We start from the raw sequence: 18,312 nt of genomic DNA on the forward strand, positions 1-18,312 counted from the left end.
TGTCCAGCGGAGATTCACATGGATGATCCCTGGAATGGTAGGTCTAACATATGTGGAACGGCTGAGGATCCTGGGATTGTTTTCATTGGAGTTTAGAAGATTAAGGGGAGATCTAATAGAAACTTACAAGATAGTACATGGCTTGGCGAGGGTGGACGCTAGGAAATTGTTTCCGTTAGGTGAGGAGACTAGGACCCGTGGACACAGCCTTAGAATTAGAGGGGGTAAATTCAGAACAGAAATGCGGAGACATTTCTTCAGCCAGAGAGTGGTGGTCTGTGGAATTCATTTGCTGCAGAGTGCAGTGGAGGCTGGGACGCTAAATGTCTTCAAGGCAGAGATTGATAAATTTTTGATGTCACAAGGAATTAAGGGCTACGGGGAGAATGCGGGTAAGTGGAGTTGAAATGCCCATCAGCCATGATTGAATGGCGGAGTGGATTCGATGGGCCGAATGGCCTTACTTCCACTCCTATGTCGTATGGTCTTTGGTCTTATATGCATTTTTATATCAGGTAAAACTAATGGTTGAGGGCAATCTCACACTATAGAAACAACAATGGTCATCTGTAAAAGACTCCAGTATCTCAGTGGCAGGTAGTTGGAAAACAATTTGAACATCAAAGTAATTGAACATCAACTCATTGAACCTACAACTTTAGACTACAGAGAAAGGGGAAGTTTTCACCTTTAATTGGCAAGTACAGTTTCTTTAAATGCGAAAAGCTGTACAGACATTTTAATAGGACAATAACTGCCAAGAAAATAAAGCAATAATCTTTTTGATGGGAATATAACTCATTTCAAGACCAAAAGAAAGTTCTAAAAATTGTCTTAGTTAAAAGACATTATATAAAAAAGGATGTGAATTCCATACCTGGAACATAATGCCAGTTCAGTGTGACACAAAGGGGTGGTGGACTAAAATGCTCTGTTCCTGACCATTGATGCATAAGTAACAGCTTCTCATTTCAACAGCTACAATATCTTGTTCATAAAAAAGGAGCAGTTTTTATTTTACATGGACACAAAATCAGGGCACATATCTTAATATGGTATTGTGCAATGTTTTTTAAGGCAGATTCATGGATAACAGAATTCTCATTGTGGACTGAGCATGCAGAGACACCTTTGTTGAATTACAACTCTTCAAACAAGTCCAGTTTTATGGAGCAGATCAAGAGATAGATGACCCGAGAAAAGAGCTCTAAAAATCTTTTTTAAAAATGACAGAGGAGCTTCACAGAATTAAGAACAATGAAGGATGATAAGAAAGATCCAGAAAACATCTGGATGGTTCTTGAAGGCCAGCAAAAGGTAATAAATAACTTTAGGATCATCAGACTGCATACAGACAGAAATCACAAGAATTTATTGACCATTTTGCTGGAAAGTGCTGAGAAGATCATGAATTTAGACCCCACCTCAAAACCAGTTAAAAACTTTCAGAAGAATCTTTAGGGCAAGAGAAAGCATCATCCCACTGGCATAAAAGGACAGAAGAATCCATTGTAACAGCTAAACAATAATTGCATGCTTTCGATGCAGCACTATTGCAAATGTCAGAAAATCGACCGTTCTGTAACAGATGACATTTGTTATAACTACCAAACGGCTGTCCAGCTTTCCTTGCTGTCTGTTAAGCATTTGGCACCGAGGAATGTTGGATATGTATGTCCAGGAACTCTGATTCCAAATGCTAAGCCAGATGCCAGAACAATTTCGTGGAGACCAACAATATTCAAGTACATCACCAAAATATTGGCAGAAGAGAAACCCGTTAATAATGTGCAGAAATACAAATACTTCTATGTGGTTCAGAATCAACCAAGCTAAAGGCAAATTTCAGAAGATGGCTAAGCTTTTCAAATTATAAACCACATAACAATGTAAATAGAATAAGATGATTGGAATCTTTTACAACGACTATGTCAGACGACCCAAAAGGGCAGAATAAGACATCCAAAAAGTGAAAGCTGATACAGGAGCTGGCACATTATCAATCCCTCAGCATGGTACAGCCTATGAGAGATCATCTCACAGCACATAACTGATCCCTGGTTCTATATATCTTCAGAATCATACTGCGGTGCCAATTTGCAAGCTCATCTTGGCTTCTTGAAATCTTTAACCTGATAGATCCAAATGTCCAGCAATGGTAAAATTACCAGTGTGCACAGAAAGCCAGATCAGAGCAATGAAGAACACAATATTTATGCATAAAGAGTGAGGCAGAACTGACAACAATCTTTATACAGTGTTATTGAGTGACAACTAATGGTAACAAGCCAAGCACAGAAAATAATGCATTCTCGCCTAGACAGGTGTACGATCACAAGGTCACAGCATGTTGTAAAACCTCCAAAGCATTATACTGAAGTTTGAAATGCTACTCTTCTAAACTGTGCTTGACAACACATGACCAATATACAACCATATCCGTCTGCCTGGGTTACGTTTTTCACTTTGGACAAGGAGCTCTCAGAAAGTCAATGTGTCTTTAAGTGACATGCTCATAATATTATCAATATATCCATAGCAATAAACATGATGGGATAAGGATCTCCCACCTCCATCTTACCTTCAATCACTTGATGCATTCTACTGGAAACACTTGAAACACTCTACTGGAAGCAAACCTCTCTAGTGTGATCTGGCAACCTAATATTAGCCTTAATATTTATATTCTAAGGGAATGTAATGTTTGTACTTAATTGTTAGTTTTACAATTGCCTATTGTAGACTTCAATACTATAACATGATGCCCAGTTTCTCATGTTACAGGGTAATAAAGTAATCATTGTTTCATCAGGTAAAACACCCCATTGCAGGCAATCTCACATCAGTTACTGACTAAAGTATTAAGTGAAAATCACCCATCACTCGCCTTATTATCATACAAAACATATGCTTGTCTCCTGAAAGCTGCATTATAATTGCCATGGAATGTATTATCTACATGAAACAAAATAGCCTTTTATGTGAAGCTTGAGACTGCATTTCCAATGATAAAGTACTTCAGGATTAAACTGAGTGACAGCTGGGTGACAGCCAAAGTCTCTCTGTTTCATTGAGGGATAGACTAATTCCACCTTGCGCCAGTAAATCAGGTACAAGACAGTCAAACTGTCAAGACAAGATGCCACAAGTAACAGTTAATGGCTATTAACTCATTTTTTGGCTGCTGGCAGCAGCATATTGTCAAGGAATAAGGCATTAATGGCACAAAGAACAGACAGATTACAAACACATTACAATATATTGGGCCCTTTTATTATTTATTATAAGGACAGAGCACTTGAGGCAAAGATGTTTTTGACTGGATATGTAGCTTTGGGTTTCACTGCTGTGTATACATGGAAAGGAAAAATCAGATTTCTACACTAGATGTTCTGAGATTGATAAGATTTCTTTTCACATTATCTGTGTGAGTTTGCAGCTATTACCCTCACAATTACTGTTTATGAGATTAACTATATTAGCATATTCTTTTTTATTCATTTGTGGGATGTGGGTGTCTCTGGTTTGCCAGCATTTATTGTCCATCCTTAGTTGCCCTTGAGCTGCCTTTTTAAACCCCTACAATCTATATTAGAAAGAAATCAATATCTCTGAATTCAAAATGGACTTCAATAAAGCCTTTGATAAGGTTCCACATGGTAGGTTGTTAGAGAAAATGGAGAGGCATGTGATTGAGAGTGATTTAGCAGTTTGGATTAGAAACTGGCTTTCTGTAAGAAGACAGTGAGTGGTAGTTGATGGAAAATATTCAGCCTGGAGTCCGGTTATTAGCGGTTTGCCACAAGAATCTGTTTTGGGACCAAACTGCTGTTTGTCATTTTTATAAATTACTTAGACATAGGTATAAGTGGATGGGTTAGTAAGTTTGAAGATGACACTAAAGTCAATGGAGTAGTGGACAATGTGGAAGAATGTTGCAGGTTGCGGGAGATTTGGATAAACTGTAGAATTCAACTGAGAGGTGGTAATGGAGTTCAATGGAGATAAATGTGAGATGATTCATTCTGGGAAGAACAGAAAGGCATAAGACTGGGTCAATGGAAAGACTCTTGGTAGTGTGATGTGCAGAGGGATCTTGGAGTCCATCTACATAAATCCCTGAAAGTTGCCACCCGGGTTGATTGTGCTGTTAAGAAGGCATAAGGTGTGCTGGGTTTTATTGATACAGCGATTGAGTTTCGGAGCTGTGATGTCATGCTGCAACTAAACAAAACACTAGTGCGGTCGCACTTGAAATATTGTGTACAGTTCTGGTCACTCCATTGCAGGAAGGATGTGGAAGCATTGGAAAAGGTGCAGAGGAGATTTACCAGGATGTTATCTGGTCTGGAGGCATGGTCTTATGAGGAAAGGCTGAGAGACTTGGGTCTGTTCTCATTGGAAAGAAGAAGAGTAAGAGGGGATTTGATAGAGACATACAAGGTGATCAGAGGATTAGATAGGGTAGACAATGAAAGTCTTTTTCCAAGGATGATGATATCAGCTTGTATGAGGGGACATAGCTACAAATTGAGGGGTGATAGATTTAAGACAGATGTCAGAGGCAGGTTCTTTACTCAGAGAGTGGTAAGGGCGTGGAATGTCCTACCTGCCAATGTAGTTAACTCAGCCACATTAGGGAGATTTAAACAATCCTTGAATAAGCACATGGATGATGATGGGATACTGTAGGGGGATGGGCTTAGATTAGTTCATAGGTCGGCACAACATCGAGGGCCGAAGGGCCTTTTCTGCCCTATATTGTTCTATGTTCTAAAATTCATTAATAGCAAATTATATTATATGATATTACAAAATGTAAGATTAAAAATTCAGTAATTTACTGGTATAATCCAAAGGTTAAAGATCGTCACTCTTTATTCGTCATGATTATTTATTCAGGACAATTGTAAAAGGCTGGTTTTCAGATGTGTCTGAAGCAAGTATTGAGATTGCACAGCTGAGAGGCAGAGGCTGAGTTTAATATTTCAATTCTGCTATTAACTCCCTAATGCTGAACTTCACATATTAGGTTAAAATTATGCCCTTCACCAAACTTTATCATCAAAACAGGTCAGATGCCAGTTCTTATGATTAGCAGGAAATTCAATGTTTTTCAAAGGAGGGATCGCATATTTATGTTCCTTTGCTACATTCTATAATTCTGCTGAGCAGTCCTTCATTATTGTTGGGTATTTCTGCCATTGATGTGGTAACAAAGATTTAAACATGTGTTTGCTTTTATAGAATTCCAAATGTGCTGTAAAATAGACAGGAGAAAAGGAATTCATGAGCTGCCAACCAACATTGGTACAGCAACCTCAGGCATTTAACTATACCTGTCATTACTCCAGGCCCTGTATTTGTAGACCTCTTTATATTTTAATATTGAGTAACAATCATGTTTTACAAAATCATTCATTTTGGCTGATTTAGTGGCAGTGGATCTAAATTACATTACGTGAAATTTCTCTTGAGTTTATGGTGTCAATTCAAGTAAATATTCAATATTTCTACACATGTTGTGACTTACAGGTTTGATTCATAATTTATGTACACAAGAGCTCTTGCCTAACCTATCAGACTTTAAAGAACTAATTTAAAAGGATGTGACTCTCAAGGTTTAAGTGTCTGTCTGGGTGAAATTGAAAAAAATGCTCTCAATATTTTGAAAAACTGAAAATAACATCTGAAAGTCCGTCAACTTGTCCAAAAGAAATGTATTAGAGGAAAGAAATAGCTGCTGAAAAGCAAATTAATGCATGTGGAGAGACAATGTTAATGCTATACATTGTAATGCATAGAATTCACAAAAGAAGTCATGTCCCCTTAGGCACTCAAAGTTTTCAGTCTTTGTGTCATATTTTAAAATATTGAGTTCAAGTCCAGAATAGTAGATGATGCCACTACACACCACGTGACAGACAGGTTAAGTGAGTAGACAGGGAAATGACAGATGGAGAATATGCTGGGGAGTGTGAAGTTATTCACTTTGCAACTCAGAATGGAAAAGCAAAACAACTTTCTTTTCAGTCATGTGGAAAATGAAAATGTTGATGTTCAAGGAGACTTAGGTGTGTTCACATACAAGAAACGCCATGTGGATATCCAGTTAGGATGTAAAACACGTTGGCCTTTGTACAAGGGATTGGACTGCAGAATTGAAGAAGTCTTGCTACAATTGTATAGAGTTTTGGTGAGACTTCATCTGCAATACCACATGTTATTTTGGCCTCCATATTTGAAGAAGAACAGACTTGCAATGGATGTGGTACAGCAAACATTCGTTAAATCGAAGGGGGAATGTCCTAGAATAAGATGCTATGTAAATAACATTTGTATCCTCTAGAGTTAAGAAGAGCGAGAAGCATTCTCATGGAAACATGCAAGATCCTGAGTGGCTTGACACCATGGATACTAAGGGAGGAATCTTGTAGGGATCTGAGTCATGTGATGATGATGAGATTTGTGGCAAAATCATGCAAGAAGTCCAGTGAGGCATACAGAACATAGAACATTACAGTGCAGCAGTGAGTTGTGAATTACGGGAGAACATTGCTTTGTAAATGCCTTGTTAAGGTGTACAATGAGATTTTAAAGATGGGCACAAGGAATAATGGTTAATTCTGGAATATCCCAGCATTGCTGAGTTGCTCAGGGAACAACACATGGTAAGATGGGGCTGTGAGTGACACCATAACTGTACAGTAGGGAGATAATGAGGCCTGCTTTGCAAGGTTTGGTATGAAAACTCACTAGGCCTTGCATTGAGAATCTGTCCAAAACACTTGATGCAACTCAGTTGTAGCAAAAAAAATGTAAAAAGATTCAGCCTTAAGAGACTGCTTTCAATGCTCAGAGAATCATAAACAGAGGGAGCACTGTCTCAGGCTCAGAGCAGATCATTTCAGGTTAAGTTGATGGAAAATTACTTCACTCAAAGGATTATGTTTCTTTGGAACTCTCTTTCCCAGCTAGCTGTGAAAACTTTGATGTTAAAGACAGATTAATGGTCTCTCAGGAATCAAGGGATATGAGAACTGGGTGGGAAAGTTGAGTTGAAGTGTAAAATCAGTCATGATTGTACTAAATAGTGGTGCAGACCATATGATCTTCCATTGCTCCTATCTCTTGTGTTCTTTTAAACTGCATTGCAGTACCTGACCTAAGCAGCATGGGTATGAGAAAAGTTGAGGAGAAAGTGAGGACTGCAGATGCTGGAGATCAGAGCTGAAAATGTGTTGCTGGAAAAGCGCTTTTCCAGTAACACATTTTCAGCTATGAGAAAAGTTGGCCTGTTTGATGCTTCCACAATTGTACTTACTTGGTGTGGGTGACATTTAGGTTCAACATTGTGTGCAGTAACCGCAGCACCCCTGAACAGATGTCATGGACCATGAAAGGCAGAGATAAAAATTGGAAAGAGGGTTTAGAAATGGCAAGGAGAAAGTGAGGTCTGCAGATGCTGGAGATCAAAGTTGAAACTTTATTGCTGGAACAGCACAGCAGGTCAGGCAGCATCCAGGGAACAGGAGATTCGACGTTTCGGGCACAGGCCCTTCTTCAGGAATGAGCAGAGAGTGTTCAGCAGGAGAAGATAAAAGGTAGGGAGGAGGGACTTGGAGGAGGGGAGTTGGAAATGTCTTCTTCTTGACCTCTCCGCCTCCACCCTACTCCGACCTATCACCCTCACCTTGACCTCTTTCCACCTATCACATTTCCAACTCCCCTCCTCCAAGTCCCTCCTCCCTACCTTTTATCTTCTCCTGCTGAACACTCTCTGCTCATTCCTGAAGAAGGGCCTGTGCCCGAAACGTCGAATCTCCTGTTCCCTGGATGCTGCCTGACCTGCTGTGCTGTTCCAGCAATAAAGTTTCAACTTAGAAATGGCAAGCCCATGAATCCCCTGTAGGAGTCAAAATCTGATATTTTTGACATTAGGCTTTAACACAATACTTTTGTTTTATTAGGTCACAGGATGTGGATGTCATATCAAGGTCAGAATTTAATACCCACCTTAGGAAGGTGATGGTGAGCTCCTTTCTTGAATTGCTACAATTCGATAGTGTAGGCCAAAGCACAATGCTGTTAAGTAGGAGATACTAAGATTTTGACCCCAGAACAATGAAGGAATGGCAATATATTTCCAAGTCAAGTCAATTCAAAGAATCGCATTCCTGATGAAGAGCTTTTGCTCAAAATTTCAACTCTCCTCCTCCTTGAATGCTGCCTGACCGACTGTGCTTTTCCAGCACCACATTTTTTTAGTACATTGGATCTATGCCAGTTTGTGGAATAAGCTGACATCTTAAAGCAGCTGAGACAACAACTAAAAGGTTACTTATTGCATTGGAATGCAAGCAGTTTATGAGAAGATAAACAACTTGTGCAGGTTTGGGGTTTTTTTTGAAAACTGGAACAATAGAAGCAGCTTGAATACATGTGGTCAAGCTCCCACCCACAGAACCAGAATTTTTACTTTTCAGCAGCAGTTGTTGATGGGGTCTTGAAGAAGTGAAAGTTATTTTTCCATCTTTCAATTACAGCCAAAAGTTGGGGGATGTGTTCCTGGATTGTTCGATTGAATGTGAGACAAGCCTGTTTCCTGAATTTGCCTTTTGTCAAGGGTATATTTATGGGATGTTACTATATTGGAACAGTTACTGTTTAGTAGTAAAATAATCTATTATTCTGTAAAGTTTTCCAATAGAGTTAAGTTGTTCCAAGATCTTCTTTTTTGCGTTGTATTTTAACTATAGTGTTTGAATAAATTGTGTTCTGCATAACATTGAGTAGCTTGACCAATAGAATTATATCTGGAACACGGCACCTAATGTTTACCTTAAAAATAAGAAAGAGTTGGGGTCTAGGTTACCTTTTTAATATATTTGGAGGGGGTCTGGTCTGGTCCATATAAACAAGGTACAATTCAAAGAGGGCACTATGTTTGTTCCATCATAAAATGCTGTGTCAGGCTAGAAACCTCTTCCATTTTATTGCTTCACCACTCAACACATCCAATGTGTATTATTTAGGCTGGTTTCTTCACTGTTTTTGAAGAGTGAGGCTTGTCAATGATAAAGGGTAGGTAGCCCACCATCTTCCTGTTGATCCCCAGTCTGGTCCTCAAAATATAGGAGGGCAGTAAGACATTCAAATGTGGCCTAACTGAGATTCATATGTGGCCAATTATCGCCCACTCAATCTGCCTCCACTTGACACAGGATGCTGTTTTTCTCACCAAACCTAGTGAAAGAACGGGAAACAGTGGTGTTTCCTAAATGCACAAATGTTAACGTCATAGAGTCATAGAGATGTACAGTCCGGAAACAGACCCTTCGGACCAACCTGTCCATGCCAACCAGATATCCCAACCCAATCTAGTCCCACCTACCAGCACCCTTCCTATTCATACACCCATCCAAATGCCTCTTAAATGTTGCAATTGTACTTTTCTCCACCACTTCCTCTGGCAGCTCATTCCATACACGTACCACCATCTGTGTGAAAAAGTTGCCCCAATAGGTCTCTTTTATATCTTTCCCCTTCACCCTAAACCTATGCCCTCTAGTTCTGGACTCACCCACCCCAGGGAAAAAACTTTGTCCATTTATCCTATCCATGCCCCTCATAATTTTGTAAACCTCTATAAGGTCACCCTTCAACCTCCGACAATCCAGGAAAAACAGCCCCAGCCTGTTCAGCCTCTACCTATAGCTCAAATCCTCCATCCCTGGCAACATCCTTGTAAATCTTTTCTGAACCCTTTCAAGTTTCACAACATCTTTCTGATAGGAAGGAGACCAGAATTGCACGCAATATTCCAACAGTGGCCGAACAAATGTCCCGTACAGCCGCAAAATTACATCCCAACTCCTGTACTCAATACACTGACCAATAAAGGAAAGCATGCTAAACGCCTTCTTCACTATCCTATCTATCTGCGACTCCACTTTCAAGGAGCTATGAACCCGCACTCCAAGGTCTCTTTGTTCAGCAACACTCTCTAGGACCCTACCATTAAGTGTATAAGTCCTGCTAAGATTTGCTTTCCCAAAATGCAGCACCTTGCATTTATCTGAATTAAACTCCATTTGCCACTTCTCGGCCAATTGGCCCATCTGGTCAAGATCCTGTTGTAATCTGAGGTAACCCTCTTCACTGTCCACTATCATCTGCAAACTTACTAACTGTACCTCTTATGCTCGCATCCAAATCATTTATGTAAATGACAAAAAGTAGAGGACCCAGCACCGATCCTTGTGGCACTCCACTGGTCACAGGCCTCCAGTCTGAAAAACTACCCTCTACCACCACCTTTGAGCCAGTTCTGTATCCAAATGGCTAGTTCTTCCTGTATTCCATGAGATCTAACCTTGCTAACCAACCTCCATTGGGGAACCTTGCCGAACGCCTTACTGAAATCCATATAGATCACATCTACCGCTCTGCCCTCATCAATCCTCTTTGTTACTTAATCAAGTTTGTGAGACATGGTTTCCCACACACAAAGCCATGTTGACTATCCCTAATCAGTCCTTGCTTTTCCAAATACATATACATCCTGTCCCTCAGGATTCCCTCCAACAACTTGCCCACAACCGATGTCAGGCTCACTGGTCTGTAGTTCCCTGGCTTGTCCTTACCACCCTTCTTAAACAGTGGCACCACGTTAGCCAACCTCCAATCTTCCAGCACCTCACCTGTGACCATCGATGATACAAATATCTCAGCAAAAGGCCCAGAAATCACTTCTCTAGCTTCCCACAGAGTTCTAGGGTACATCTGATCAGGTCCTGGGGATTTATTCACCTTTATGCATTTCAAGGCATCCAGCACTTCCTCCTCTGTAACTTAGGATTTAGATCATAGGAGCAATCGTCCCAGAGGAAATATCCAACAAAAAACAAAAACAAAAAAAAACGCACAGGTGCTGTAACCTAAAATCTGAACAATGCACTCAGCACAATCATGATGGGCTGAATAGCCTCCTGTACTGTAAATCTTGCTGTGTTTCTAAAATATGGTGAAGGTGGAGAGCACAATAAAATCCAGAGGGGTCAGAGGTTTGGTCTTAGTCCCCATTGAGCCTGTTTGCCTGAGAATAGACTTGTCTGAAGCTGAAAGATCATTTAAACCAGTAACCAGTCATAGCCTTTGCAGAGAATTGTAAACTTCACATAGCGATAGAATTGTGTCAACAGGGTGGCAGGTGAGAGACAGCAGCTGAGTTTTCCTTTGCAACCAAGTGATTGAAGGGTTTGAGTTATGGGGGGGAGGAGGCTAAATAGGCTGTGTTTTTTTTCTCTCTGGAGCGTCAGAGGCTGAGTGATGACCTTATAGAGGTTTATAAAATCATGAGGGACATGGACAGTGTGAATAGTCAAGGTCTTTTCTCCAGGGTAGGGGAGTTCGAAACTAAAGGGCATAAACTTAAGGTGAGAGGGGAAAAATTTAAAAGGGACCTGAGGGGCAACTTCTTCACACAGTGCATGGTGCATGTATGGAATGGTGGAGATGGGTACAATTATGTATTTTATAAGGCAATTGGATGGGTACATGAGTAGAAAGGATATGGAGGGATATGGGCCAAATGCTGGCAAATGGAACTAGATTAATTTAAGATATCTAGTCAGCATGGGCAAGTTGAACTGAAGGGTCTGTTTCTGTGCTGTGTAACTCTGTAACTCTAAGACTCTATGAGTGCCTTCTTGCTCACTATCCACTGAAGCCAGTTGCCAATCAGAGAACTGACAGCTCCAAAACCTCACCAATCCCATTAGGAAATGTGAAGTATTGTCAAGGAAGTGTTGGAGGGGTGGCGGCTAGGGCTGGGGGGATATGCAGGGAACCGCAAAGTAAGTGCCATTGTTTGTCAACACAGAAACACTCCATCAAAAGTCCAAGTCAGGAGATACATCAGGAAGAAGGCAATCTTCCACACAAGAGTTAGCAAACTCTTGGCTCCTCATTCAATTGAAACTTTCAAGTTTGAAATTGAGAGCAAAGATAAATGAAGCTTCTGTTCAAATTGGCCATGATCTTATTGAATAGTGGAGCATGATCAAGGATCTAAATGGTCTGTTCTGTTCTTAATTTTGCTAATGATTCTCAGTCTATCAAATAACACTGTGGAAAATATTTAAGTATTGAATATGGAGATAACACAGTTTACATTGTTTCCAAACGTCCCCTGTGAAATGCAGTTAATGACACAGAGATATGAGTCATGCATCTTTCCCATTAAGCATACATTGGAGAAATGTATTAGTTTACTTTGGCTAACTCTGAGAGCTCATTAAACCAGTTTTGGCACAGCATGGCAGTTTATTGGCTGATGCAGAGCACACTCAATGCGTCTGCCACCTCTCTCAATAAATTCTGGTTCAGCCTGTTTGAGACTTCTTGTCATGACATACACAAGACTTGTTTGTTTCTGGAACCTTTTTCTGCTGGAAGATCATATGTAAATCTTGAACTTACAAATCTTTCCAGCCTCATTGCTGTATTCTTCTGCTGTTCCCTACAAAGAATTGTGTGCTTTCCATCAGTTACAACATTTTAAAATCAAAACCAGCCCTACACTTTTTAAAAACAGACAACTTCTCAGCTGTACTGTCTTCACTCTGTAAAGTCTCTGCCACTCATTGTCTCAGTTTTTGTTTTTCAAATCCAATCCTTGCTATCTTTTCATTTTTCAATTCTCATTGCTCGTATCTCCAGTTTACTAGTTGAACTAATATTCCACTCTCCTCTCTCGTGCTAGAACCTTCTTCTGCCAACTTTGTAAGCACAGACCTGTCTGTCCTGTTTCCCAGTCAACCTCTTGCAACGGTCACCAACCTTGTTCACCAATCTTTGCTGTTATAGGCGCAGTGAGTACTTCCAGAGCTTACTGACAGCAAATAGTCAAGCATTAAAAGAAAGGTCTCGGGCCAGTTGGGAACTAAGGGGTTATATATCTTCCCAGCACTTCGTAAGGCTAGCTGCCAGTTTGAAAAAAAAAGAAGCATATCTTACTGGCTGTTGGCCTCCATAAATCTTGGCGGGTTCGCCTCAGGGCTGCAGCCAGTTGTGCTCAGATCATGCTTCATGAATTGTACTGTACTCAAGCTGAGAATACAGCTTAAAATTATTTCTTCGCCCTCACAAATATGAAGAAAATTATCCAGTAATCACCCTCTGTAATGCTACCCTTGGCAGGTATACAAAAGGCATATTATGAGGAGAGGTGTTTACAAAGGGATTTTCTGGTTCATTGCTTCCTGGCCAAAGGTTTTGCCTACCTGATAAGACTATGAGTTAGTTAATCACTTCAGACTGTGATTTTCAGTTTCAGTAGAGTTGGTGTTGTATAAAATGGTCGCTCACGTACAAGCCAATATTTTGGTCAACTCGTTCTGAACCTCTTCAGTCACACTCAGAAAAATCTGCTTGGATTCATAAATTGAATGATCAAACTGTTATAATACATGTCAACCTGAATACACTTTGACCAGAGGAAAATGTTGCAAGTTAAGATAACACTAATCAATGATAGAAAGGCATCAATTCAAGTCATAACAGCACAGCTGTCACTAGATTTTTCCTCCTTTTCTATGTGCGTAAGACATATAAAATTATTTTATTGTTGGAAAAAAAACCTTTTGCCTTTTGCTTCTCTCTGGTATCTACATCAACATCCAAGGTCAAGCTGGACACTCAGCAAGCTTTCTTTCCACTTCTCTCACAAATTTCCTTGGCCACAAGCTCAGATGAACATTGCAAGCCACACTGCCATTATCATTTCTTCATTATCCACACACTGACAGCGAATCTGTGGAATTGTTCACCGAAGAGGGTCAAAGAGGTGGGACCATTAAGGATATTCAAGGCTAAGATAGACATATTTTTAATCAGAGAAGGAATTCCACAGTCATGGGGAAAATACAGGAAAGTGGATTTGGGTCATAAGACCCGAAATGTTAACTCTGCTTTCTCACCACTGGTGCTGCCAGACCTACTGAGTTTATTCAACAATTTCTGATTTGTTTAAGATTGACCAGACTTTTTTCAAATGGGACCATTTAAACCAGTAACTGGAGAAGACTCCCATCTTTATTTCAACTGAATTCAAATTCTTGCAAATAGGTCGAAGGTCACTGACCAACCCGGCGAAAGGCCTACTTAAAGTTAGCCTAGATTATTTTGCAATACATTCCTAAAGTTTCAGCCAAGAACTACTGCAAACACTGATTTGGCAAGTTTCCAAAGCTTCCAATAATTTCTCACAGCTTCTTAGTAATATATTAAAATTTTTCAGGGAGAAACTTGATACTGCTAAATACCAAGGTGTATAACACTGAAATTGAAAGGCTTTGTGATAGAAAACTGACTGAAATTGACCTGCAGAGAACATTAACATTAATGCAATCAATACAAATAATGATCTAAATTGAGGGATATTAGTAAAGACATACGCTATGAAGATGTAGTATTTGTTTACACAGTAGAATTCCCCAACATCGTTAATTGCACAACATTCATAGCAAAATAAAATGATGAAAAACTGTAATGTTAGAGAGCAATTGTACTTCAACATATTATACTTAGACTTATAGAGTCATAGAGATGTACCGCATGGAAACAGACCCTTTGGTCCAACCTGTCCATGCCGACCAGATATCCCAGCCCAATCTAGTCCCACCTGCCAGCACCCGGCCCATATCCCTCCAAACCCTTCCTATTCATACACCCATCCAAATGCCTCTTAAATGTTGCAATTGTACCAGCCTCCACCACTTCCTCTGGCAGCTCATTTGATACACATACCATCCTCTGAGTGAAAAGGTTGCCCCTTAGGTCTCTTTTATATCTTTCCCCTCTCACCCTAAACCTATGCCCTCTAGTTCTGGACTCACCCACCTCAGGGAAAAGACTTTGTCTATTTATCCTATCCAAGCCCCTCATGATTTTGTAATCCTCTATAAGGTCACCCCTCAGCCTCCGACTCTCCAGTGAAAACAGCCACAGCCTGTTCGGCCTCTCCCTATATCTCAAATCCTCCAACCCTGGCAACATCCTTGTAAATCTTTTTTGAACCCTTTCAAGTTTCACAACATCTTTCTGATAGGAAGGAGACCAGAATTGCACGCAATATCCCAACAGTGGCCGAACCGATGTCCTGTACTGCCGCAACATGACCTCCCAACTCCTGTACTCAATACTCTGATCAACAAAAGAAAGCATACCAAACACTTTCTTCACTATCCTACCTACCTGCAACTCCACTTTCAAGGAGCTATGAACCTGCACTTGAAGGTCTCTTTGTCCAGCAACACTCCCTAGGACCTTATCATTAAGTGTATAAGTCCTGCTAAGATTTGCTTTCCCAAAATGCACCATCTCGCAATTATCTGAATTAAACTCCATCTGCCACTTCTCAGCCCATTGGCCCATCTGGTCAAGATCTTGTTGTAATCTGAGGTAACCTTCTTCACTGTCCACTACACCTCCAATTTTGGTGTCAACTGCAAACTTACTAACTGTACCTCTTATGATGACATCCAGATCATTTATGTAAATGACAATAAGTAGAGGACCCAGCATCAATACTTAAGGTCATTGATTTGAACTCAGGATTTTCTGTCTCAATTGATTTCCTCAAATTACAACAGCCATCGCTTGTTACATTGTGTGACATTTAAAGGTGAAAAAAATTGTAGTCAGATAAAAAGATAGAAACTAGGAGCAGGAATAGGCCATTCCGCCCTTCAAATCTCTGTGTTTCAGTATGCCGAATTCTTTACTCAATGCATTATTCCCACTTTCTGCACTTATCACTGGATATTTTGAAAATCTAAATAAATTATCTTTCTCAATCTTGGATATATTCAGCGCCTTTACCTCTACAGCCTTCTGTGGGTGAGAATTTCAGAGGTTCACCTATTCTTTGAGTGAAGAATTGTTTCCTCATCTCAGTCCTTGATGGCCTAAACCGTATCATGATGATAGATCTTCTCAAGGCACTACCATATCTTGTCCAGTTACTGACCATTCATAGTGCATACCACAATGCTCAGAAAAGATAATATTTCTAAATTTAAATCTGAGGTATGACTAGACTGAATCAAACTTAGATTGTAGATCAAATATTCCAAGAGATAAGGCTATAGAACTCTTTTCTGTTGTTGTTCAGAATAAAAAGAAGCCTATAATATCAGATATATTCTTCTATCTTGTTATGTAAACGGTGGTTATAAATGTAAAGCAGTAACTCTGACTCTAAAGGGAATTGTACTTTCAAAATAATGGGCATGAAATTATGTGGTGAGAGAGGATTAGCATTTGAACATTTAGTGCATTTCTCTGTAATTCCCTTCGCTGCTATTTTAACTAAACACAGCCGCCTGACCTCTAAGCTACGTTTAGTCAATGTCCCAGGGTGCCTGTTGAATTGCCTAATTTACTTTCATTTTTACAAAAAAAGTCTTAAAATAAGCAAAATATCTCACAGGCAAATTATTTTATTTTAACTCAATTTGCTCCATCCTATGTGTTGATAAGAACTATTCGTCTTAACTCGAACCCAGGTTGTTGGAAGCCGCGATGTAATTATGGTTTTTAATGACCTTGGATTGTTAACATTCAAGTTATTTTAGACACAACACAAGAATGGTACTCAGGACAGCCATATTCTACAGCAACCTTCCAATTAGTTCAAAGCATTGAGATGCAAAGAAAAATTAGAATATTTTCTTTGTGGTGAGATGTCAGTAGGCGTACAGGAACAATGGAATTTAAGAACCTTAATTTTCACCCTTGAAGTAGGTAGTGGGTGATGTCATATAGGACTCTGAGAGTTGTTTCTTTATAAACAGGCACAGCAGTTAACCTTGATCCATCTGCCCCATGATCTACCATAGATGCAGTGATAGCCATTTTACCATCAATGGAGTATTCATTTCTTGCTGTTACTTATGTCAGTCTCCATAAAAAAAGAACTAGACATGAGTCGCATAGTACTGAAAAATTCAAAAGACTTTTATTACAACTCCTTGAATCGACATACATTACTGTCGTACTTGGAACAATTCAGTTATAGACTGCAGTACATATCTCTCATCGTACCTTGCTGTTAGTGCCTCCAGTAAGCTCCAGACTAAGACCTTTTTACCATACGGTCATATGTCATGATACAGTGATGATATCATAACCATGTCTCTGAAATGTATATTGTATATTAGCAGGGGAGTTGGTGAATTCCAATTTCACAAAATGATTAGATTAGATTCCTATAGTGTGGAAACAGGCCCTTTGGCCCAACAAGTCCACACCACCCCTCCAAAGAGTAACCCACCTCCCTCTGACTAATGCATGTAACACTATAGGTAATTCATCTGACCTGCGGGAGGAAACCAGAGCACCCAGAGGAAACCCACACAGACCCAGAAGAACATGCACACGCCACACCCTAGGCTGGAATTGAACCTGAGTCCCTACTACAAGGCAGTAATGCTATCCAATAAGCCACCGGGCCACTCAATCAGTTCCCAGGTTGCAAATGGTTCCATTCTGGAGTCTGTTCACAATTCAATTTGTACACAGCTCAAAACGCAGTGTAACACAATGTAAGGTTCTGATGTGTGGGAAATGTTTGAACATAGAGTCATAGAGATGTACAGCATGGAAACAGACCCTTTGGTCCAACCTGTCCACGCCGACCAGATATCCCAACCCAATCTAGTCCCACCTGCTAGCACCTGACCCATATCCCTCCAAATCCTTCCTATTCATTTAACCATCTAAATGCCTCTTAAATGTTGCAATTGTACCAGCCTCCACCACGTCCTCTGGTAGCTCATTCCATACAGGTACCACCCTCAGCGTGCAAAGGTTGCCCCTTAGGTCTTCTTTTATATCTTTCCCCTCTCACCCTAAACCTATGCCCTCGATTTCTGGACTCTACCACCCCAGGGAAAATACTTTGTCTATTTACCTTATCCATGCCTCTCATAATATTGTAAACCTCTATAAGGTCACCCCTCAGCCACCGACGGTCCAGGGAAAACAGCCCCAGCCTGTTCAGCCTCTCCCTATAGCTCAAATCCTCCAATCCTGGCAACATCCTTGTAAATCTTTTCTGAACCCTTTCAAGTTTCACAACATCTTTCCGATAGGAAGGAGACCAGAATTTCACGCAATATTCCAACAGTGGCCTAACCATTGTCCTGTACAGCCGCAACATGACCTCCCAACCCCTGTACTCAATACTCTGACCAATAAAGGAAAGCATACCAAACACCTTCTTCACTATCCTATCTATCCGTGACT

Source organism: Chiloscyllium plagiosum, chromosome 7, assembly GCF_004010195.1.
Source record: "Chiloscyllium plagiosum isolate BGI_BamShark_2017 chromosome 7, ASM401019v2, whole genome shotgun sequence".
NCBI lineage: Eukaryota > Metazoa > Chordata > Chondrichthyes > Orectolobiformes > Hemiscylliidae > Chiloscyllium > Chiloscyllium plagiosum.